The following is a 24,960-nucleotide window of genomic DNA, read 5'->3' as shown; positions in this document are numbered from 1 at the left end:
CCGCCGCTCCTCCGGCCGCGTCGCCCGGACAAAGACGGGCGGCGGGGCGGGCGGCGGCGAAGCCCGAGGCTCGGAGCGCGCCGCGCCACCCGCGCGCCTCGCTCGCGAGGTGCGGTCGGCGGTGACAGCCCCCGGGGAGGCGAGCGGGCCCGCGCGGGAGGGCGGCGCGGGGCGGCAGAGGCGCGCACCCCCTCCCGGCCGCCCCGAGACGCGCACGCCGGGGCCCGGGCGCCTCCTCCCGGCCCGGCGCCCCGCAGACCGCAGCCGCGCCGCCGGGGAGCCGCAGCGCCCTCTGCCGGCCGCGGGGCCTCGGTGCGCGCGCCGTCCCGCTGCAGCTCCGTGCGGGCCCGGGGGGAGGCGGCCCTTCGGCGCCGCCGCGCTCCGCGGGCGACCCTGCGACCCCGGGCCCCGCCCCCCGGGGCAGGAAGGAGTATGACTGGGGAGGGTGGGGGGCGGCTTCGAGGAGCGGGATCTGCTGGATTTCTCTTAGGACCGAAGAGGGGGCAGCTTCCCATCCTAGGCAGCAGGAGGAATTCGGGGTCAGCGGAGGGGAAAAGCTTGGGAGGGCGGTGGGATTCCTGATGCACGAGGAACCCAAAGTTGATCCCTGGAAATGGCTGTAGAAAAAAGGCAGGCGTTTCCTTCTAGACTCGGGTCTAGAAGTGTCTGAGCCTAACACTGTTCGAGGGGTTCTGGAGAACTTGACGGATAACATCCTGACTTATAAACAAATACACGGGCTCCTCAAAGATTGTCCCAGTCCTGCCTGAAATGCTCTTGGCCTCCCTAAGCAGTGCACCTAAAAGGTTTAAAAAGGCAACGGAGATCGGAGAGCTACTCCCTGTGGTTCAAGCGCAGAGGAATAAACGTTTCCCGGCATAAAAATGAAATGGTGTCGTTTTCCCTGTTAAGCAGTGTTTTATGCAAGTCAACTTTTTAACAAGCTGCACTACTTGGTGAGGGGAAATCATGAAGCAGCACCTTTTTTCCACGCGGCCTTTTGAAATCATTCTATCAGATCTCCCTTCTCCTCTGGAAGAATCTGGGGCAGATTTCATAGCGTTTTCTGTCGCTTTCAAGTGTTAACAAACAGGCTGATTCCCCGGTGTTCCAAAGTCCAGTCCAATCGAAATCAAAACTGTAGTCTCAGTCCACCTAAGCCTTCCCCATTCCCCCCGCAACGCCCACCAGCTGGGTGTGACCCCAGCTCAGAAGCCTGCGTCTAGGGAATGGAAACATCTTTTCCTTCTTTGTCCTCCATCCTCCAGCCGGCTCTGTGAAGGCTGGTTCTGCCAGGATGGCAACGTGGGGGACGTCCCCTGAACCCTGCCCTGGTCCTCCCTTCCAGGTCAGCTTCTCTAGTGGTCCTCCTCGCACAGACCTTCTGCGGAGTCCCCAAGCTCCGGCAGGCTGACCTGGCTAGCTTCCACCACGGCCGCGCTGACCCACAGAGGACAGGTGGTGTGCTTGCCAATCCAGCTAGAAGCGCAGGTCACGGCACTGCGCCGCACCTCCCGCCCTCTTTCTCTGGTCACAGGCTCCGGTGAGTCTCTCTCCTTGAAGTTTCTAATGTGGGATTCAAGCGGCCATCTCTGGGTTTGTGTACGTCCTCGAACCCCAAGTGAAACATGCCAGGCTCTCCAAGTCGTTCTCCAGAAGCATGTCTGTCTTTGAATGAAGTGGCTGGGGTCTCCCCCTGTCCCTCAAAGCACCCCGTGATTCTCACTGCCAATCTTCTCCCTGGATCACTGTCCCCTTTTCCTTAAATTTGGGCTGAAAATGGCCGAACCTTTACTCAGTAATCACAGCGTCCAGCTCTTACCCCTTCCAGTCTACCACAGCACTCACGCCAAGGTCATACGTCCCCTGCGTGGCTGAGCATGAGGGCATCGCTAGCACTGGGCCATTGCTGCCTGATGGAGGACTGATCTGACGCTCGGCCTTTGTTCCAGAACTCCCCACCACCCTGCGAATGCTCTCTCAAGATATGGCTACACTCTGAAGCTCCTCGCACCCGATCTTCCCCCCTTCCCACTCTCCCTTCGCAGGTGCCAGCCTTGAACAGGCTGAAGGCTGTCCTCACTTACATGCCAGCCTCCCCCTCCTGCCCGCACCACCCTGGGCAGGTGTTTTCTCAACATTTCTTTCCCACACCTAATCCTTCTTGGCATCTGCCTCTCAGAGGTCCCAAACTGGCACAGCCACCTATTGTTCCCAGCAGTTTATTCCGAGACAAGTCCCATTTTGACATGCGGTCATGCTTGTATTTAGAAGCTATGAACAGAAGAGTAGAGTATTCTCTTGAGGAAAAAAAAAAAAATGATCAGCAGGTGTCTTAGCATAGGTTTCCTCCACCCCCTCCCAAAGCAGAACCTGATAGAAGGACTTGGATGCAGAGAGATTATTTCGGTAGCTAAGCCAAGGAGCAGGAGTGTTGACATTGAAAAACCAAGACAGGGAAGTATGAAGAGACAACAGAAAGGTGTGCCATCTCACTGTGTCATCAAGGTCCCTGCTTGGGGGCAATACCAATGCGATGTCTGAGAAGCCTTCACGGTTCTCCCAGATTTGTCACCGCAAAGACGTGGGCTGAACACTTACCACCTGGCTCCTGTTGTCCGTGAACTGGAATTGTCTTTGGGGCTTGCTTTAACTCCCACACACTTCCGGGCACCCAGGGCTTTAGCAGCGATCTTGAGGCCGAAACACAGAGCGACTCATGGCAGACGCACAGAGTGAGTGGGACACTGCCAACTGGAGTCCCGGCTCGCAAGGCACGTCCGTCAGAGCTGTGGGTCAGGGGAGCCGAGGAGATGTGGGCAAGGGCATCAAAAGTGCCTGCCCTTGCAGGTGTCAGGGGTATCTTCCCTGTTGCCTCGCCACGCTGAGGGGCACGTGGGTCAGCCAGGGGCATCTGCCTGGTGCAATTCCACATTGCTGAAATGCCAGTGGAAAAAGACGAAGGAAGGAAGGGTAGAGTGGTGTTTGCAAGTCAGAACGACACTCGGCAGGAGACCGGTGTCCTAGTTCAGGCTGCTGCAACAATACCACACGCCGGGTGGTTTATATACAACACGCATTTATTTCTTCAGTGTCTGGTAAGGGCCCGCTTCCTAGAGAGCCACCCTTTTGCGGTCACCTCACAGGATGGGAAGGGTAAGGGAGCCCTCTGGAGTCTCTTCCAGAAGGGCTCACGGAATTCCTAGGAATGGAACAGTTTGTGCTTGAGGCTGGTACAGGCGGGCTCCAGCACCCCCACTCTGTCGGTGCTCCAGAGCTCCCCCCCTCATGACCTAATCACCCCCCAGGGGCTCCACCTCCAAATACCAGTACCTCGGAAGTTAGGTTCCAACACATGACTTCAGGGGGACGTAAACATTCAGACCACCGCAATCCGTTTGCCGCACAGCAGGACGTTATTAGGGTTCGGTGCCTGCGAGGAGGGCAGGGAACCAGGATTATTGGACAAAGAGAGTAATCAGATTGAGTTGCGCCCAACAAAGCCTCAGCCAAACCCTCGGGGAGCTGTGAGCACATACAGAGCGGTGTGCTAGAGCCTGCTGGTTCCGGCCCGGAAGCATAAATTGTTCCATTCCTAGGAATTCTGTGAGCCAGTTGTTAAACACAGCCATTACTAAAGATTAAATGATAGGAGCGCCTGGGTGGCTCCGTCGGTTAAGTGTCCAACTTCAGCTCAGGTCACGATCTCACGGTTTGTGAGTCCGAGCCCCACGTCAGGCTCTGTGCTGACAGCTCGGAGCCTGGACCCTGCTTCGGATCCTGTGTCTCCCTCTCTCTCTGCCCCTCCCCTGCTCATGCTCTGTCTCTCTCTCGCTCAAAAAGTAAAATGAACATTAAAAAAAATTTTAAGATTAAGTTATATAAACTTACAGTGTTTTATCTATCTGTAGCTACATATATACATTATATACAATATATAATATTAAAAACGAAGTTAATAAACGCTCATGACTTCCATTACTTTGCTCCATGTGCACGTGTTCTTGAGTTTAATTATAGCCAGCCTATCCGTATGGTGGCAGTACTATCTGATACTGTGCTGTTAGGGATCCCTTTCCAACTCCACATTTAGTGCTATTCCTCTGGAAGCTTGAAATCATGGAGGGTGATATTTACACCACAGAAGTTGGGTTTCCCACCCAGCCCCGAGAAGCCCAACACTTAAGAGCACACTACTGCGTATATGACACGGGCAGAGTTGTCCCAGACTAGGCTAAATGGCCAGATCTTCACGTCCCCGCCCATGTCAGTTGCTGGCTGTGGGACTCTCTGAGGAAGGTGCGCTCTTGGGCCAGGAGGCTCTCTCCAGGCGCTGAAGGGGCCAGCCAGAGGTAGCTGCTCAATGTGTTCCTAGCAGCTGAGGCAACAGGCCCTTCAGGGAAGGGGAGCCCGGGCCACACTTCTCTGTATCCCCCATAACTGATACAAGGTCAGAGTATTTTCTTATTAATTTTAAATACTTGCTATTTCTGAAGTTGCATCCATTTTGTTTCCAATATTGTGTAGATGTGCCTTTTTTTTTTTTTTTTTTGGTTCATTCTGCCTAAGGTCTGTCTCCCCTTTGTCTTTTTTTTTTAAATTCTTTAAGTTCATTTATTTATTTTGAGAGAGACAGCGACAGCACGAGCAGGGGAGCAGCAGAGAGGGAGAGGGAGAGAGAGAATCCCATGCAGGCTCTGTGCCACCAGCACAGAGCCCAATGCGGGGCTCAAACCCACGAAACTGCGAGATCATGACCTGAGTGGAAACCAAGAATCAGACGCTTAACCCACTGAGCCACCCAGGTGCCCCTCCCTTTTGTCTTTTGACTTTATTGATTCTACTGTATTTTATTTACAATTTTATTAATTTCTGCTCTGATTATCATTATTTCCTCTCCTCTGTGTTCTTTGGGTTTATTCTGTGGTTCTTTTTCTAACTTCTCAGTTGAAAGCTTAGCCCATTAATTTTTTTCAGTCTTTCTTTTTTCAAATAAACTCCCACACATTTTTTTATGTGTGTTTTTGAGATCATTAAATCATAAGTTCTTAATTGCCATTTCAATCACTTTTTTGACCCATGGGTTATTCAGAAGTGTCTTTTTTACTTTCTGAACATATGAGGGGAAGGAGCCATGATGGCAGAACAGCATGGAAGTGTTTTGTGTCTCGTGTCCATGAAATACAGCCAGACCAACACTAAACCATCCTGCACACCTAGAAAACCAATCGGAGGATTAACACAACAATCTGCACAACCTGAACCACAGAATTCAGCAGGTACACGGTGTGGAGAGGTGAACTTGGGGAGCGAGAAGCCGTGGCGGGCAGGGAGCTGCTTTTGAGCGCAGAGAGAAGATGGAGAAGGGGGCGGGGGAGAATATGGGAAAAGCACCCCTTCCCAAAAGCAGCTGGAGAGAAAGTGGAAAATTACAAATAGCCACAGGGACTAAACTAAAAAAGGAGACAGGAGAAAGGAGAGAGTTCAAATTCCATTAAGACTATAAACAAGGGAAGCACAGAGTCTGCAACTCCACAGCTCGATGCCTGGTGATGCTCTGGGGGGAAGGGCGAATCCCCAGGAGCAGAGTGGGGTCCAAGAGGTTCTCAGGCCACATGGGGGAAAGGGGTTCCACTGCTGGAAGGAGTGGTAGAGACTGTTGAAGCCACCTGGTCCCAGAAGACCCCAGAAGGCAGCCACATTCGCTGGTGCTGGAACAAGGTCGTTAAGGGTGAAGCCTGGTGCCAGATGTGGGTTGTGATTTTCCATAATCCCTGAAATGCTGCTGCTACACTGTCTCGTGAACTTTTGCTGGGACAGGCTGGCACCTGGCCGCAGTCTCGGGGCACCGACAGCAGCAGGGTCCAGCAAGCGTTCCTGGGTGCAGCCGACATTCGGCCATTGCTCATTCGGACATTGCTCGGTGAGACCCTCCACAGAGGGGCGGAGCGGGTCAAAGTCACAGTCCCTCAGAAGCGGGGGGCCAGGGATGGCAGCCGCATCTGAGACAAAACTCGGGAGGGAGGTGCTGCCTGGGGCTTGGTCACGGACAGTGTGGAAATGGGGAGTGGACGGAAGCCAAAGACGGGTGCGTGATTGCTGATCAGGGAGAATGGAGTTCCGATACTAGAGACTGGGTAGCTGGGTGACGCCATTTTCACCGCTCCCGCGCATGCACATACGCACCTGAGCGCCGCAACAATCCACCCCAGTAGGCTAGCAGCGCCGTCTAGTGGAGGACGGAACCATTACGCTAAGTCCCGCCCAGGCCTCACTGCCTGCTTAGTTTATGGACTATAAAGCACTTCATAGTTTGACTTCTAGGGGAAAATGAAGTAATTTCAGTCATATTTCAGTCTGTTAGCTGGTCCAACTCTTCAATTTTCTCTTTTTTTTAAATCTTTGTTGTTTCTTTTCTTTTTCTTGAATACAGAAAGAGAAAAAATTCATTTTTATTTTCAATTCTTATTAAAAATATTTTTCTTTAATTTTTAATTTTTTCTACCATATTTCTTACTTTTGTGTAAATTTTTTCAAATTCTATTTTACTTCGATCATTTCATTTTCGTCTACTTCATTCAGTGTGTTCATTTTTTCACATTTTCAAACGATTTCCTTTTTTTTTTCTATTCTTCCCCTTTTTTTCTCTAATCTATCAAACCACTTTCAATACCCAGACCAAAACACAACTAGGATCTAGCATCATTTATTCGATTTTGTGTGTGTGTGTGTGTTTTTAATTTTTTAATTTTAATATTTTTTAAATTTTATTGCTTTATTTTAATTTTTTCTACCTCATAAATCCCTTTTCTCCCTTCAAAATGACAAAATGAAGGAATTCACCCCCGAAATAAGAGTGGGAAGAAACAACAGCCAGGGACTTAACCAACACAGATACAAGCAAGATGTCTGAACCAGAATTTAGAATCACGATAATAAGAATACTAGCTGGAGTTGAAAATAGATTAGAATCCCTTTCTGCAGAGATAAAAGAAGTAAAAGCTAGTCAGGATGAAATAAAAAATGCTATAACTGAGCTGCAATCTCGAATGGATGCCACAGAGCCAAGGATGGATGAGGCAGAACAGAGAATCAGCGATATAGAGGACAAACTTATGGAGAAAAATGAAGCAGAAAAAAAGAGGGAGATTAAGGCAAAGAGCACAACTTAAGAATTAGAGAAATCAGTGACTCATTAAAAAGGAACAACATCAGAATCATAGGGGTCCCAGAAGAGGAAGAAAGAGAAATAGGGGTAGAAGGGTTATGTGAGAAAATCATAGCGGAAAACTGTCCTAACCTGGGGAAAGACACGGACATCAAAATCCAGGAAGCACAGAGAACTCCCATTAGATTCAACAAAAACCGACCATCAACAAGGCACATCATAGTCAAATTCACAAAATACACAGGCAAGGAGAGAATCATGAAAGCAGCAAGGGGAAAAAAGTCCTTAACCTACAAGGGAAGACAGATCAGGTTTGCAGCAGACCTATCCACAGAAACTTGGCAAGCCAGAAAGGAGTGGCAGGATATATTCAATGTGCTGAATCAGAAAAATATGCAGCCAAGAATTCTTTATCCAGCAAGGCTGTCATTCAAAACAGAAGGAGAGATAAAAGGTTTCCCAGACAAACAAAAATTAAAGGAGTTTGTGACCACTAAACCAGCCCTGCAAGAAGTTTTAAGGGGGACTCTCTGAGGAGAGAAAAGATGAAAAAATAAATACATAAATAAATAAAGACCAAAAGAAACAAAGATTAGAAAGGACCAGAGAACACCACCAGAAACTCCAACTCTATAAGCAACATAATGGCAATAAATTCATATATTTCAGTACTCACTCTAAATATCAGTGGACTCAATGCTCCAATCAAAAGACATAGGGTAACAGAATGGATAAGAAAACAAGATCCATCTATATGCTGTTTACAAGAGACCCACTTTAGACCTAGACACCTTCAGATTGAAAGTAAGGGGATGGAGAACCATCTATCATGCTAATGGTCAACAAAAAAAAGCCGGAGTAGCCATACTTATATCAGACAATCTAGACTTTAAAATAAAGACTGTATCAAGAGATGAAGGGCATAATATCATAATGGGGTCTATCCACCAAGAAGCCCTAACAATTATAAACATTTATGCTCCAAATGTTAAAGGACCCAAATATATAAATCAATTAATCACAAACAGAAAGAAACTCATTGATAGTAAACATAAGAAGCTTTTTTATTCCGATTCTGTGTCTCCCTCTCTCTCTGCCCCTACCCTGTTCATGCTCTGTCTCTCTCTGTCCCAAAAATAAATTAAAAAAAAAAAAAAAAACGTTGAAAAAAAAAAAATTGAAAGGGGCGCCTGGGTGGCGCAGTCGGTTAAGTGTCCGACTTCAGCCAGGTCACGATCTCGCGGTCCGTGAGTTCGAGCCCCGCGTCAGGCTCTGGGCTGATGGCTCGGAGCCTGGAGCCTGTTTCCGATTCTGTGTCTCCCTCTCTCTCTGCCCCTACCCTGTTCATGCTCTGTCTCTCTCTGTCCCAAAAATAAATAAAAAAAAAAAAAAACAAAAAACGTTGAAAAAAAAAGAAGCTTTTTTAGATATCTTTTAGAGATTCGCTTCTAGTTTATTTACACCGTGGCCAGAAAACATGGTCTGTTTGATACAGACTCTTTGAAGTTGATGGAGACTTGCTTTGTACCCTTTTCATAAATACGCCATGCTCTTCAGAACAATGTGTATCTTCTAATTTTTAGGTTCAGGTTTCTAAGTGTGTTCACCGGGTCGAGCTTTTAAATTTGCAGTCCAAATATTCTGTATCTTCTCTAATATTTTGTCTCCAACAGCTCTCAGTTACTGATGGGGAATGTTGAAATCTCCAGCTATAATGCTGAATTTGTCCATTTCTCTTTACAGCTGCTGCTCTATGTACACAGAAGCTATGTTATTAGGGGCAAACAAGTACCCAAATGTTAGACAGCCCTAGTAACTCATATATTTTTACACTATCCAGTGGCTCTCTTTCTCGCTAATGCTTTTTACCTTATATTTTCTTCTGATATAAATATTGCCAGAGAAGCTTCCTCTGGGTTAATAATAGCCATATATCTATCTTTTTCTGTCTTTTACCCTCTCAGTGTTGTATTGGGTGTGTTCTCTATAAATTTGCAATCTCTGGTTATTTCTAGTCAGCCTAACGACATCTGTCTTTTCATTTGTGAATATACCTCATTTAATTACTTATGTAATTACTTATATAATTACTTTGGAATTGTATCATTTTTTATGTAATTGAACCATATAATTTGTGCTTTCTATTGGTCTTTGCTTATTTCGCATCTTCTTTTTTTTCTTTTCTTTCTCCATTAGATTGAGAGAAAATCTTCATTGTTTTATATTTCCTGTTATAGAAGTTATACACTCTATTTTCTTTCTTCCAGTAGTTAGCCTTAAACTATTAACATGGATAGGTAACTGGAAATTCTAATTTTTTATGTCTCTGTGCTTCTAATGAACAATAAAGGACTTTTGAGCAATTAAACTCCATTTACTCCCTGCCCATATGATCTCATGCAATATGTCAGTGGATTTTTTACAATGCAAATTAGACAGTGTTATTATTATTTTATAGTCAGTGTTTGCTTACCAGTCCTTCTCGAAGCTCAGATCTTCCTTCTGGGATCCATTTCCTTCTTTCTGGAGTACATCATCAAGAATTCCTTTGTGAATGCTTACCGGCAATAAACACCTCCCAGTCTGATTCCCTGAAGATATCCTTATTTCATTTCCATGTCTGCACAGTTGTCATCCATGCCTACGATTCTAGGTTAACAATTACTTTCTCTCCCGGCTTCCATTGCTGCTTTGGTGAAGTTGGCTACCAGTCCAGGTGCTATTCCTTTGGGCATGACCTGTCTCCTCTCCATCTGCTTTGAAGATCTTCCCATCGTCTTCATTGTTCTGCAATTCGCTTCTTCACATCTAGGTGCAGATTTTGTTTTATTCTTCCTGTTTGTGATTTACTGTGCCTCCTGTGTCTAAGAATTCTTGTCTTTTACCAATTTGGGGAAGTTCTGCAATACTATCTCCTCATGCTGATTTTCCCCATTCTATCCTTCTGGAGTTCCAACTGAATGCACATTGTACTTTCTTATTCTAGTATCTCTTGGTCTGTTTTTCTTATTAACCATTTCTTTTTCTCTCTGCCCTCTCCTCTCCGTCTGGACCCTTTACAATTCTTTCACACCTCCACTCCACCTCACACATTTCTCGTTAATAGTGTCTGTTCACATTAGTTTCATTCCTTAAACCTTTCTTAATGTTCTCTTTGATTCTTCTTCATTTCTTAATGTTTCTGTTTTCATTTCTTCACATTCTAGTTGGTTCCTTTTCAAATGTATGTGTGTTTATTTTATCATCTTTTATTCTTTTCTCATATTTTTGATGCTCTGCTTAATTTTAGCAAACCTGTTAGGGGTACTTCGAACTTTTTTACATTTGATCATTCCAATACCTGAAGTCCTTGGGGGGGGGGTCTAGTAATATTATTTGTTTTTCCTGCTCACTCTCACTGGTTGTGGGTGCTTTCCTCCTATATTTGATAATTTTTTATTTATAAATTGTATTTGGTTTCCTTCTGGACTTCTTTTATTGATGGGTGGGTCTTTTTGTAATTAGGTAGCCCTTAGAGCCTTAATTAACTAAGAGGTCTCAACATTAAAAGCCGTTGTTAAACAACAACAGAAGGGCTCATAGACAGAACAGATTGTGGTTGCCAGAGGTAAGGGGTGGAGGGGTGGGGAAAACGGGGAAAGGGGATTGAAAGGTACAACTTCCAGTTATAAACTAAATACGTCCTGGGCATGTAACATACAGCATGGTGACTACAGTCAATTATACTGTGGTGCATATTTGAAAGGTGCTAAGAGAGTAGATCTTAAAAGTACTCATCACAAGAAAAATAAGGTTTGTAGCTATGTGTGGTGATGGATGTTACCTAGACTTATTGTGGTGATCATTTCACAATCTATACAAATATTGAATTTTAAAAGACTCATTATAGAGTTAGTCACTGCTCCAGATGACTTATGCTCAAACTTTCTGGGTTCTGATAAAATGCATCTGAGATACGTCCCAGTGCACCACTCACATCTCTTACACTTTCCATTAAGTCCAGTCGATCACAGGATTCCCTTTATGGCGGTGGCCGGCAGTCATTTCTATGAAGAGTTAATACACAGTCAGTTAGTGGAACAAGCTAAGGTCTCTTCTGTGGCATCTGTTCCCTAGAAGGTCACTGAGAATCAGCATCTTCTTCCTCTAATTCTCATTCTAGATTTTCTTTACCTCTGCTGGGACTCTGACCAGGCTAGGTTGCTGGGGTAACCTGACCTTCCTCCCTAGGGTCCTGACTCTTAGTCGTTTTGCCTGGGTTAAGCCATGACTGCTACAATTGCCCACTCGTTGCTACGTTGCTGGGCATGGGAGCCCCAAAAGGTGCCCAGTGAGTCCCAGGCATACTATCTTTTTTGTCTCCACTGTATAGCAACAATTCTAGCTCCTTGTGATAACCAGGATCAATATCTCCTGCCAGAACAGTAACTCCTCCCCTTGCCTGTTGGCCTATGGCCATGGGAATCTCAGAGTGACCAGATGGTAGTTGTAGCTTCAAGCTCAGTGGAATTATTACAGTGAGTCCGGGCCTCTAATCCCACAAAGTTCAAGGTTTCACAGGAAGCATGAGTGGGTCACTGAGAGTGTTGGTAAGAGGGTCTAGTTCTACCAAATGGTTCCTGGACCAATATACATTGGCTATTGATTACACAGTACCACCCACCTAAACCAATAGCACACATACCACTGTGAAAAACTACAAAATCAATGTGTGTGTGTGTGCATGTGTGTGTGTGTGTGTGTGTGTGTGTGTGTGTGTGTGTGTGTGTAAGCTATTTTTCTGCTCAGGCTGAGCTGAGAGCTGACTCTCGATACCAGCCTGGGGGCAGTGGAGGGATGGTGTGAGTGGACTTCGAGGAGAACAGCATAATTTTGTGAGGCATTTTATAGTCAGTGAAATTTTAACAGGCAATCAAGCCAGCAGAAACTTCTGTCCTCTAGCAAGAGGGACGAGGCTGCTTCTACCAGTCTCGATGGTTCTAGAAAGTCTGGAGGTTCTAAAGAGTCAATCTTGCCAACGCAAATATCTCTATCTCAGATTCCAGACCCCACTTGTTTCACATCATGGCCCGACTTTGATATGAGAGACCCGCTGAGGCTATGCTTCAGTCTCCCTGTCACTCTGCCACAGTCCTCGTAATTATTTTTGCCCCAAACTGCTAAGCCCTAAATTTACCCAATTTCTCATGGTTGTCCTCTGCATATCAGAATCCTAGTTATTGTGATGCTAATGCATGCCAAGATTGTCATTCTCAATTTAGACTAGTAAAGGAGTCCTTATTGCTGTCTAATGAAAAAGGGACCCAGTCAAAATCCCATCCTGAGGATCTGCTTACTTCTAGAACTGCATGGAATCCTCTGAAAGCAGAGTCTGGAAAGGAAGAAACAAACAAAAAAACCTTGTGTTCAGGGAGCTTATCGGACAAGTGATCCCAAGAATCAGTTATTTGGAAGGGAGTTGTAGAATACGAAAGGATGGAAAACTAATGATGGAAGCATTACTGAGTTGGCTACTGCTAAGGGTGAATGGTATTAGATCCTACTAAGTCTTTTTGAAGAGGCTTTTACAGAATGCATCTCAGATATGTCCTCCTGGAAGAAGAAAGGGAGAACCTCTTTATGCACTGGCTTCCATTTCCTTTTGGCCAAAGGTGGTCTCATGAGTTTTAATTCACCCACTCTTCCAGAGTTCCTATAGGTACTCCATGCCACGCTATCTGATGTTCCTTCAGGAAGGAAAACAAGAGACACCCAGGGCAGAATCGAGGTGAGGTCGCGTCTGGTTATACTGAAGTAAAGCTGGTCTAAGCCTCATGAAATTGGTAGCTGCCACAACAGCTGGAGCAAATGGTGACACCAAGAGGATCCACAGATGTCCACAAGCAGATATTAGCTCTGTATTTCAAAGCAGTTTTAAGTGTTTGAGTCGGGAGCTGTTTTTGTCTTAGAATAATCAGTCCTTCATATATCTGGAATGGGAACAATCACACTGGTCTCTGTGCCCATAGAGTGGACTGGAGAAATCTCAAAATGTGATGGGAAAAGCACTGAATGTGTCAGAAATCAGCAAGTGGTGTTTCCAGCCCAATGTTGGCTCTACAACCTACACAACAGCTCCTGTGAGCCCCGTTTCTCCAACTATTAAGGGGAATAATAGCAAATGCATTACTCCTCTTCTGGAGCAGGAATCAAAGAGATTATGAATATAAAAAGCATTTTATAAGCTGTAAAGTGCCACAGCAATATAATTTATGATGAGTGTGAACATTAACGCTTATTCTTGGTGGCCTGGCTGGTCTCTGCACCCATCCCCCCAAACCATAACTATGCTGAGCCCTGAGCTTTTGATAAGAAAATAGGATGACATGGGATAAACGCTTGAGAGAAATAAATAAAAAATAATAAACCAGCTATGATGGTATTCTTTAAAGTGAAGCAGATACGTTGCGGTGGTATGCTTTGTCACATAAAATGTAACCAGGGGCAAGGATGTGGAAAAATTGGAACCCTGTGCACTGTTGGTGGGAATGGAAAATAGGGCAGCTGCTATAGAAAATAGTATGGTAACTCCTCAACAATAACAACAACAAATAGAATTACCATACGATTTATCAATTCTATTTCCAAGTATATACCCAAAGAATTGAAAACAGGGACTGGACGAGGTCTTTGTACACCCCTGTTCATAGCAACAATATTCAAAATAACAAAAAGGCAGAAACAAACCAAGTATGAGCTGACAGATGAACAGATACACCAAATGTAGTGCATACCTATAAAAGATCATTATTCAGGCCTTTAAAAGGAAGGAAAATCTAGGGGCGCCTGGGCGGCTCAGTCGGTTAAGCGTCCGACTCAGCTCAGGTTGTGATCTCGTGGTCTGTGTGTTCAAGCCCCGCTATGGGCTCTGTGCTGACAGCTCAGAACGTGGAGCCTGCTTTGGATTCTGTGTCTCCCTCTCTCTGCCCCTCCCCTCATACTCTGTCTCTCAAAAATGAATAAATGTTAAAAAAATTTTTTTAAAAAGGAAGGAAATTCTGACACATGCCATAACATGGAAGAACCTGGAAAACATTATACGTGAAATCATTCAGTCACCAAAGGACAAATACTGTATGGTCCCACTTATATGAGGTACCCAGAGTAGTCAGACTCATAAAGACCGAAAGTAGGAATGGTGGTTGCCAAAGGCTGGGGGGAGGGGAAATGAGGTGTTGTTTTTTTGGTTTGGTTTTTGGTTTTTTTGTTTTGTTTTGTTTGTTTTTCCATTATTGTTTTTATGTTTGTTTGTTTCAATATGAAATTTATTGTCCAGTTGGCTTCCATACAACACCCAGTGCTCATCCCAACACGTGCCCTCCTCCGTGCCCATCACCCACCCTCCCCGCCCTCCCACCCCCCATCCACCCTCAGTTTGTTCTCAGTTTTTAAGAGCCTCTTATGGTTTGGCTCCCTCCCTCTCTAACTTTTTGAGGCATTGTTATTTAATGGGGACAGAGTTTTGTTTTCACGAGATGAAGAGAGTTCTGAGATGGATGGTGGTGACAGTTGCATAACAAGTGAGTGTACTTACTGCCATAAAACTATCACTTAAAAATGGTGAAGATGGCAAGTTTTATGTCATGCATATTTTACCACAATTTTTTTTAAGGTAGCCAATGACCCAAATAGTACAAGAAGCAAAGGGACAGTCTTCATGGCAAGAGCACCCACTGCATCAAGGATCAGTGAGATCCTCTGTGTCTCCTTCCCAGGCCAAGGGACGTAAGTCTTGGTTCTTTGGCCTGGTCCCGCGAAAGGCTTGGGTGGTGTGTGCAGACACCATCGCCTCAGTGATAGGGACCCTACCTCCCTTTCTGAACACACTGCCCGGCTCCTAGGCCGGTGACCACACAAAGCCTAAGGGCATGCTTCCCATAACTCCTGGTCCCCATGCCAGAGGCTCTGGACCTCCCAGCTGCCCCTCGTCTCTCTGCCATTGCTGGGCAATGCCAACCTGACTCTGGGGAAAGGGGAGTCAGGGGTGAAAGGGGTGAAAGGGGAAACCTTTCACCACGGCAGGGACAGCAGAGCCGGAAGACGAGAGGCAGACTTCCCAGTCTTCTGACAGAGTGTCCCCGTACTGGCCTTAACTCGCCCATCTTCCTCTTCCTTAGCATGGCTCATTGAGCACCGGCTGCGGTTTTTAAACACTACCAACAACACCTCCCTTCAGTGTAGATCACAGAGTTGGCTGCTGTTCTTGAAACCCGCTATGATGTACACTTGGCTGCAAGGCCCAGGAGTTTAATTTTTTTTTTCAACGTTTATTTATTTTTGGGACAGAGAGAGACAGAGCATGAACGGGGGAGGGGCAGAGAGAGAGGGAGACACAGAATCGGAAACAGGCTCCAGGCTCTGAGCCATCAGCCCAGAGCCTGACGCGGGGCTCGAACTCCCGGACTGCGAGATCGTGACCTGGCTGAAGTTGGACGCTTAACCGACTGTGCCACCCAGGCGCCCCAAGGCCCAGGAGTTTAAAGACTTCGTGTTTTCTTCTAAAATTTGATTAGCATTTACTGCAGTTGATATCCTAAAACTCAGTGACTGGGTTTTGCCCCAACTATGCACCTTCTCTTCTTGTGTCCTCCCTGAAAGTCCATTTTTCCTCGAATCCGGACTGTTCAAATGATACAGATGGTACAAAAATCATAATTTCTGTCCCTAGACCCAAGATAAATTCCCCCGGGCAATTATATTTGAAATGGCTGAAACAGCAATAAAATATAAATGGCCATGGTTGTCTTAATGCTATTTGAATTTCTAATGCATTATGAGTCTCCTGAGGATTTGACATTCATTTAGGGTTATAACTAAAATATATCGAAAGATGTGTTTTTTGCTTCCCTTTGCTTGTTTTATGTACTTATGGTGGACTAAACTTCAATCATTATGGTAAAGCCTACTGAAAATGTATGCATAAATTTTAACACAGTCTACAGCATACAAAGAATCCTTCTCAGAGATTGTTATTTTGTGCCAGAGGGTCAGAAACCCTGATCATAGAAGACCTTGCAAGAGGCATTTTTAGGAGAAGAAGAATCCAGCATTTTACATTGGATCTCAGAAAGGCATTTCTCTGGAGACCAGAAAATATTAACCAAAAAAGTCAACCGTGATTATAAAATCTGCACAATGCTGGTACACAAATCACTTACACTCCTTCAGCTCAACCAGTTTGGTCCTTGAAAGTCCTTTTCTTCTTTTACGAAGCATTAATTTCTCCACAGATGGTTACTGAGCACGTATTTTGGCCACAGCACAATGGAGGACCACACGACATGGTCTCTTCTCTCATGGAATTTACACTGTAGGAAATTAAAGATTGGGCCAGGACTGTGGAGGAAATACATAGTACGGCATGACAGAATCTCAGAGGGGGTGGGGTGTCTACTGTGGATATGAGAGTGTCCTCCACTGGTCCCTTGCCCACTGAGCCTCAAGTTACGGGTCTCAGAAGAAAGGAAAAGCGAAAGGTCCCCAGGTGTAAAAGAGGTAACTGTACCTTTGTGTTCATAATTTTTTTCTAATTTCAGGGGTTCATTTCAAGCTTTAATTTTAGGGGGGGTTAGCCTTTATTTCCCAGAACTGAATTTTTGGAGAATATTAACAAGTTTATGGCAACATATAAATAATACAGAACATATACATAACATATACATAACATATGTATGTTATACATACATACATATATGTAACATACATTATATGTGTTATATAATCTATATAACAGATTATATATGTTATATATACATATAACATACATTATATGTGTTATATATAATCTGTTATGTGTATATATAACATATATATACACATATACATATGTGTGCACAACATACATGGGGTATACATACATGTGTGTACATATACATATATATGTTGTGATATATACATAATTATAGAGAGAGACAGAGATACAACTAAAAAGAGTCTGTGCCAATTTATACTTCTACTCTCAATGTACAAGAAAAGCTATTTCACTTTCTTTAATCTCCTTTGGAATATTCACAATTTTGATAAATATAAATAGTATCTAATTTATTTATTTTCTTTATCATATTTTTTTTTAATTTTTTTTTCAACGTTTTTTATTTATTTTTGGGACAGAGAGAGACAGAGCATGAACGGGGGAGGGGCAGAGAGAGAGGGAGACACAGAATCGGAAACAGGCTCCAGGCTCTGAGCCATCAGCCCAGAGCCCGACGCGGGGCTCGAACTCACAGACCGCGAGATCGTGACCTGGCTGAAGTCGGACGCTTAACCGACTGCGCCTCCCAGGCGCCCCTATCATATTTTTAAATATAACTTTGGAAAATACAAAAGAATATACAGAATATGTGCATACGTTATAAAACAAAATAGCACACATGAACCCATAACCCAGCCAATAACTTGCGTGCATACACAAGCAACTCCACTGTCCCCTTCCCTCAGCCTCACTGCACCGCCCAGGTAAACTGTATCCTGAGTTTTAGATCTACTATTCTCTTGTCTTTCTTTTAAAATAATTATCAAATCAGTGTATATACCTGAATATTATATCAGTGAGTTTGGGTTTTTAGTTTTATAAAAATAGTATCATACTTAATGGGGTTCTCCAACTTTCTATCTTCACTCAACATTATGTTCTTAAGATTCATCTATGTTATGGCACATCATTGAGTTCATTCATTTTCACTGTTAATAGTATTCCATTCTTTTCGATTGGATCATTTTCAGCTTTGTTATTATGATTTAATGTGAGCGTATCATAAAAATCACTTCATATATCAACAACCATTCAAGATAATTCCAAATATTTTTCCAATGCAACAGTGGAGATACTGGCTGTCCCAGGATACTTTTCCACCAGCATTATATAAGATACCCTATTTATCCTCATTCTCTCTAACACTTGACATGGTCAAATTTCATTGTTGGCAAGATAGTGTTTGTAAACTAGTATCTAACTGTGTTTCTACATGGTATTTCCCTGATTACTAATCAGGCAGATTATTTCTTCTTACAGTTATGTGCCTTACATATTTTCTCTTCTGTGAAATATCAGTTCACATCTTTTGCCCATTTTTCAATTGTATTTAATTATCTAACATATTTGTAGAAGTTCATTGCATATTCTGGGTATGAATCCTTTGTAGATTATTTTTTGTTAATTTTTATTTTTGAGGGAGATAGGGTCAGAGCATGAACAAGGGAAGGGCAGAGAGAGGGGGAGACACAGAATTCAAAGCAGGCTCCAGGCTCTGAGCTGTGACGCGGGGCTCAAAGTCATGAACCGTGAGATCGTGACCTGAGCCGAGGTCAGCCGCTTAACCGACTGAGCCCCCCAGGTGTCCCAACCCCTTCTCGATTATATGTATTACAAATATATTCTCCCAATTAATGACTTGATTTTTATTTGCTTTATGGTATTTGTCGGAGAAGTCTTAATTGTAAAGTAGTCAAATTTATCAACTCTCTTTTCATGAGTTTCTGTGTCTTGTTTTAAAAATTCCAAGGTTAGAAAGATTGTCTTCTATATCTTGTTCTAAAACATTAAAGTTCTCTGCCTTTCACATTTTGAGTACTGGAATTGATTTTTGTATGGGATGAGAATCGAGTTTCAATTTTAGCCATGTGGATACTGAGCTGTTCAACAACTATTTATTAAATAGTTCCTTCTTCCCCCAATCATCTGCAATGCCACTTCTGTTATATATCAAAGTTCCACGAGTATGTGGGCTTCTTTCTCAAGTCCCTATTTTGTTCTACTGGTCAATTTGTCTTTCCCTATACCAACAGCCAATGCATCAATGCTACAGATTTATAATAAATTTTTCTATCAGCCAGAGCAAGTCCATCTACTTTATGCTTCTTAACTATTTTTGACCCTTTTCTCTTCCATGTAAATGTTAATACCAACCTCTCAATTTCAGTGGAAATCCCATTTAGCTTTTATTTGGACTGTGGAGAGAACAAGTGACTTCACGATAGTGAGTACTCCTCTCCAAAAACATGAACATCATTCCATTTTCTTGGGTGTTAATATCCTCCAGTAAGATCTTATGATATTCTGAAGGTAGATCTTACACATCTTTTATTAGAGTTATTCCTCATATTGCAGGTTGCCAATGGCCTCCAAAAAATTTCATCCTCCTCTTCCTGGGCATAGAGCAACTCAACGATTCTATTCTATTCCCAGGAGTAATGGTGCAGCTTCTAGGTAGCTCCTCCTTAAGGAAACATTGCTTGCCCTGAATTCAGCTTTTCCTCACACTTGACTGCAACATTGATGTGGGAGTGACCCATCTTTGACCATTCCGGTGAGTACAGGGCTCTTGGAAATGACCTGGCAACAAAGTGGAAGGAACCTAGGTCTCTTGGTGACCTGCTGAAGCAGAGCTGTCTGACCAGCCTAGAGGAGCCAAGCTAGAAACTTCTCTCTTATTTAAGCCATGCTTTGGGGGGGTATTTATTATGGTGTGCTATTGTTTTATACACTGTTAAATTCTGTTTAGAACATTTTATTTAGGTGGCACCGGGGTGGCTCAGTCAGTTGAGCGCCCGACTTTAGCTCAGGTCATGATCTCACAGTTCATGGGTTCGAGCCCTGTGTCGGGGCTGCTGATAGCTCAGAGCTGGAGCCTGCTACGGATTCTGCATCTCCCTGTCTCTACCCCTCCCTTACTCACCCGCGCTCTCTCTCAAAAATAAATAAATGTTAAAAAAAATTAGGATACTTTATTTAGGATTTTTACATCTATCCTTAGAATGAAAATGAACAATAATTTCCCTTTATTCTAATGTTCTTTTCTTGTCTTGATGCCATAAAATGCATTAAAAATATTTCCACTCATCCCATCCTCTGGAGGAGTTTACATCAGATGGAATGATCTGTTTCTGGAAAATTTAGTTGAACTCATCTGGATCTCCTGTTGTTCTTGTTGGGAAGAATTTTTACTATGAGTAATTGGATTTCTTTAATATTTTTCTTATTGATGGGTAATAAGTACTATTTCAATGCCGTTTTAACTTCCATTTTTATGCCACTAAAGAGATTTGTCATCTTTCCATAGTTTATTAATTATGGGGTTCCTATTTTGTGGGCTTCCAGTTTATTTCCTTTTCCCTCTATGATCATTTAGATTAATTTTACTTCACCTCCCACTATGGATACAATACTATCCCCTACCCCAATGATGTTGGCGCTTGGCCATATGAGTTGCTTTGCCCAAGGGACTGTTGGCAGACATGACATAAGCAAAAAGCTCTGGCTCAGTCAGGAGAGCATGCAACGCTTGATCTCAGGATCATAAGTTCGAGCCCTATGTTGGGTGTAGAGATTACTGAAAATAAACAAACTTTCGAAAAAATAAAAATAAACAAAGACGGGGAGAAACGTAAAACTAAAAAAGGGGCTTGGTGTTAATACAGAAGATTTTTTTAAGTATATTTATTTAGTTTTGAGAAAGAGAGGGAGAGAGGGAGAGCGTGAGCAGGGGGGCAGGGCAGAAAGAGAAGGAGACAAAGAATCCCAAGCAGGTGCCACACTGTCAGCAGCGGAACCCAGTGTGGGGCTTGAACTCACAAACCTTGAGATCATGACTTGAGCCAAGGGAAATCATTTGTCTGAGAGTGATGACAGACCTTTGGAATAGACCTGTACCCAAACTGCATCCTGGAGACAAGCCCCATGAACTTGCACCCTGAAGCAGAGTCACCTAGCCCAGTCCAACCTAAACCAGTCAAATCAGAGTTGATTTAGGTGATAATAAATGCTATCGTTAGCCACTGAGTTTTAAGGGGATTTGTTATGCAGTATTATTAGAGGAATAGCAGACGGACACATCTATTTATCTATCAGGATGTTAGATAATTTATTATCAAATTTTATGAATTTCTTATCAATTTTTCTCACCAATTTTATTAATTTATATAATCTTTATATATAATTATAATTAATTTTATATAATTATTAGTTTATTGCTATAACTATTCCTCCTGTGCTAGAGTTTTTCTGGCATTTTTATTTATTTAGTTTATTTATTTAATTTGAGAGAGAGAGAGAGAGAGAGTGCTTGCAAGCAGGGGAGGAACAGAGAGAGAGAGAGGGACAGAGAGAATCCTAGGCAGGCTCCTTGCTGTCAGCAGGGAACCCAACATAGGGCTCTATCACACAGACCATGAGATCATGACCTGAGCTGAAATCAAGAGTCAAACACTTAACAGACTGAGCCACCCAGGCACCCCTGGTGTTTCTTTATTTAACATCAGGAAAATCTCATGTTTAGTTAATTTCATACACCGTGTACAATTTTGTACATTTTCCTCTGCTAGCTTATGCTACTTTTGAACCTAAACAGTCTTTCCCAATTCTGAGATTTAATAAATAATCAATTCCATTTTCTGTTTTTCTAAAATTTAAGAGATATATAATTCTGAAATCTATCTGGAATGAGAGAGGTATATTAATAATTCGTGGATCCTTTTGTTTTTTTTCCCTGAGTTCAATGTAATGTGTTTGGGAGCCCCAAAAATTAATCCTATTTTTAATTGGAAAAATATTTAAATTGGAAACTCATTAAGATTATATAATAGTCACCCTTTTAGCTACCATGTTTGTTTTTGCTTTAAATTTTTAATTAAATTAGCATACCAATTTAACAACTCCCAATTATTCTGTGTTTAACCAAGCTGAAATTAGGCTTTCATTTGCTGTTCAAACCCTCTAGACAATTTAAATGCACCACAGTGTCCTAGTTAGTCCACATCTCTGTTCCTTATTAACCAAAATAATTTAACTGCTTCCAAAAAATTTTTACTACTTCCAGTTCCTGGATTATTGTAGGATCCTCTTGTCTGTCCAAGCTGGAAGGGAAGGGTGCCCATTTCATTGTTAGAAGGACCAGAAAAATGCTGTGTGAATAGCAGAACCATAGTGAAGGTATCCTGGTGAGTGGATGTCTGTCCCTTGGTGACCGTGATTCTCCCAGATGGGAATCACCGCTCTCCCTACAGTCCAATAGCAGCGTGTTTGTAGGATCGGCATTGCAATGTACTCTTGTTTAAATGTTTGTTCATCCCATTTGACTGTGAGACCCCCCCATTGGTCGTTACTCATTTCTAGTTTTCTAGCCCCTCCCTTGGTACTTGGCTCAGAGAAGATGCTCAGTAAATGTTGATTTTTTTTTAATTTTTTTTAATGTTTATTTATTTTTGAGACAGAGAGAGACAGAGCATGAACGGGGGAGGGTCAGAGAGAGAGGGAGACACAGAATCTGAAACAGGCTCCAGGCTCCAAGCTGTCAGCACAGAGCCCGATGCGGGGCTCAAACTCACAGACCATGAGATCATGACCCGAGCCGAAGTCGGACGCTTAACCGACTGAGCCACCCAGGTGCCCCAAATGTTGGTTGATTGATCAACTGACTGGAAGTTTGCACTGCGTGACACTTGCGTGACAATGAGATGCCTATTTGATTAGCTTCTTTTCTCATTCCTTTCTCAGTTAGACCATGACTAGTATTTAATCCATTTACAATCTTGTACGAGCTCATTCTTTTATATCTCTCGCTGCACCGCATAAGAGACAGAAAAGTGGAAATAAATTAGATTATCCCCAATTCCTTAACTAAGTTATTCCAGCAATGTGACATATTGGAAAGAGCACTGAACTAGGGCTAAGGTGACTTGAGGACCCAAGGCCAAGTGTTCTCCTTGTGCCCAGCTCCGGAATGATCGCTTGATTCCTCAGGGCTGCAATTTTGCCATCTGCAACTTATAATGTGCCATTGTATTACACAATCTTCCTAGTAGTTCTCTGAAAAACTAATCAGGATTAGAGTCGTTCGTTAGGCGGCCACATTGCATAGTGAAGTACTCGGGGCTTTGGAGTCACACAGCTCTGGCATTGATTCCAGACTGTCAGTTACCAGATTAACAAATCTTGGGTAAGTTGTTTAACCTCAGTGATGCTCAGTTTTCTGTAGGAAGTATGACATCTCTCGTGCAAAGTTGCTGTGAAATTTAAATGGGATAAGTCAGGTGAAGTTTGTGCCAGTTCACCCATGGTAGAGTCTAGAGGGGCCTTCAGTTGTGTTAATGACACCCGTCCTTACACACAAGACACAGAGGATGCTCATCTTTTACGTTCCACTTATGTCCCACATCTCTCTCCGCCCCCCACACCCCAAAGACAACAGAGGTCCACTGATTTTAATGATGTTCTTTCCTATGGTTTTGGGACCACCATTGCCGAAAAGAGAGTCTATCTTGGAAGCACTGATTTCATGGTTAAAGATCAATTTCTTGATGTATTACAAACGTTAAAGAAATATTCCCTAGGTCCTCCCTATGTCCAATGAAATGAAAAATTGCCAGATATGCAGAGCTGGGAGACTGGAACGATGAGGTTCTTTAAATTCTGAACACAGGTGCTATTGATGTGTAGGCTCATTCCAATAATTTTTTCAATGGTAGGGAATGTTTCATACACAGTACGTAAGATTACATGATGGCACAATAAAACTGAATCACAAAATCTTCAAAATGTGGTTTACATCTCGTTCCTAGATCCTAAGGTGTTATGATAGCCCGTTTTAAAACAAAACTCACCTGCCGACAAAGCAATTCACTTGGGAATTGGCTATTCGAACCTGAAACAGCCTTCAAAAGCCCAGAAGAACATCGATGATCATTTAAACTGTTTTCTCAAAGGGGTTTTGAATTTCTTGGTTTGGGAGCAAGCATTTTCTTCGGACTTTGAGGCAGAGCTAATGCCTAGGCTGTCCAGCAGAGGGCAACAGGACCCGCAGGAAAGCACCCAGATGTCTACCGTGTTTTAAAACAAGGCCCCGGCCCAGGGGGAGGACACCCTATTCCCACCAAGAAGTGCGCCAGCGGCCGTTGCAAAATGAAAATAGGGGTCCCTTGTCCAAAGGCCAAGAAGAAAGCTTTTCCCGTATTCTTCAATCTCTCTACCTGTCATGCTGCGTTTTGTTATTTAATATCAGCTCCTTCTGGCCGAGGGACACCGGCAGGGTGGTGCAGGCCTTGGTGCCCGGACCTGTGACAGTGTGCACAGGGTTTGGCCTTCCTGTCACCCTGACGCAGACCCCACTGGCCTGTCAGGCTTCACACGAACACCACAAACACAAAGAGAACACTGTTAAGCATTTCAAGATGACTACCACGGAGACTTAAAGCCAGGTGGGAGCCCCTTCAGATTGTCAGCCCTTTGGGACTGCACTGGCCGCATACCCATCCAGTGCACTCTCTGTGCTCTGAGTCCAGCCAATGCTAACAACCCAGGGACCCCTAAATTCAGACTGTGCCGTTACCTGCACGCTTTCCAGCTTCTGGAAGCACAGAGGCAACAGCTCCCCCATTATCCTTCCCCCAACAGAACAGAAACCCCACCACTGTCCAATCTCTCTGCCTCCTCATTCCAGCCGCATTGGTCTCTTTGATGTTCCTTGAACACCCCCACGCTTACTCTCCCCTCAGGACCTTTCCCCTTAACTTCCGCTTCCCTGGACTGCTCTTGTCCCAGACTGGGGACGCTCTCCCCCTTCATTCAGAACTCAGTTCAGATGTCACCTTATCAGGAAGGCCTTCCCCAGCTAAAAGAGTAATCCCACTTACCCCCCAACCTGAGGTGGGCCTGACCCTTTAACCAGCTTTATTTTTCCTCAGCACTGTCACCTGCACCTGATGTATTATATATTATCTGACTAGCATATCCACAGGAGCGGGATTTTTGTGGGATTCTC

The 24,960-nt window shown here is 43.8% G+C and overlaps 1 protein-coding gene across 1 annotated transcript in view; it reads right to left on the bottom strand.

The window, feature by feature from the left end:
* MTUS2 (microtubule associated scaffold protein 2) overlaps positions 1-24,960 on the bottom strand; it is a 637,113-nt gene that overhangs the window by 570,979 nt on the left and 41,174 nt on the right. The gene's annotated exons all lie outside the window — the stretch shown is intronic.

The sequence above is a fragment of the Prionailurus viverrinus genome, chromosome A1 (assembly GCF_022837055.1).
Source record: "Prionailurus viverrinus isolate Anna chromosome A1, UM_Priviv_1.0, whole genome shotgun sequence".
NCBI classification, from domain to species: Eukaryota; Metazoa; Chordata; class Mammalia; order Carnivora; family Felidae; genus Prionailurus; species Prionailurus viverrinus.
This window is presented reverse-complemented; position numbering and strand designations above follow the sequence as displayed.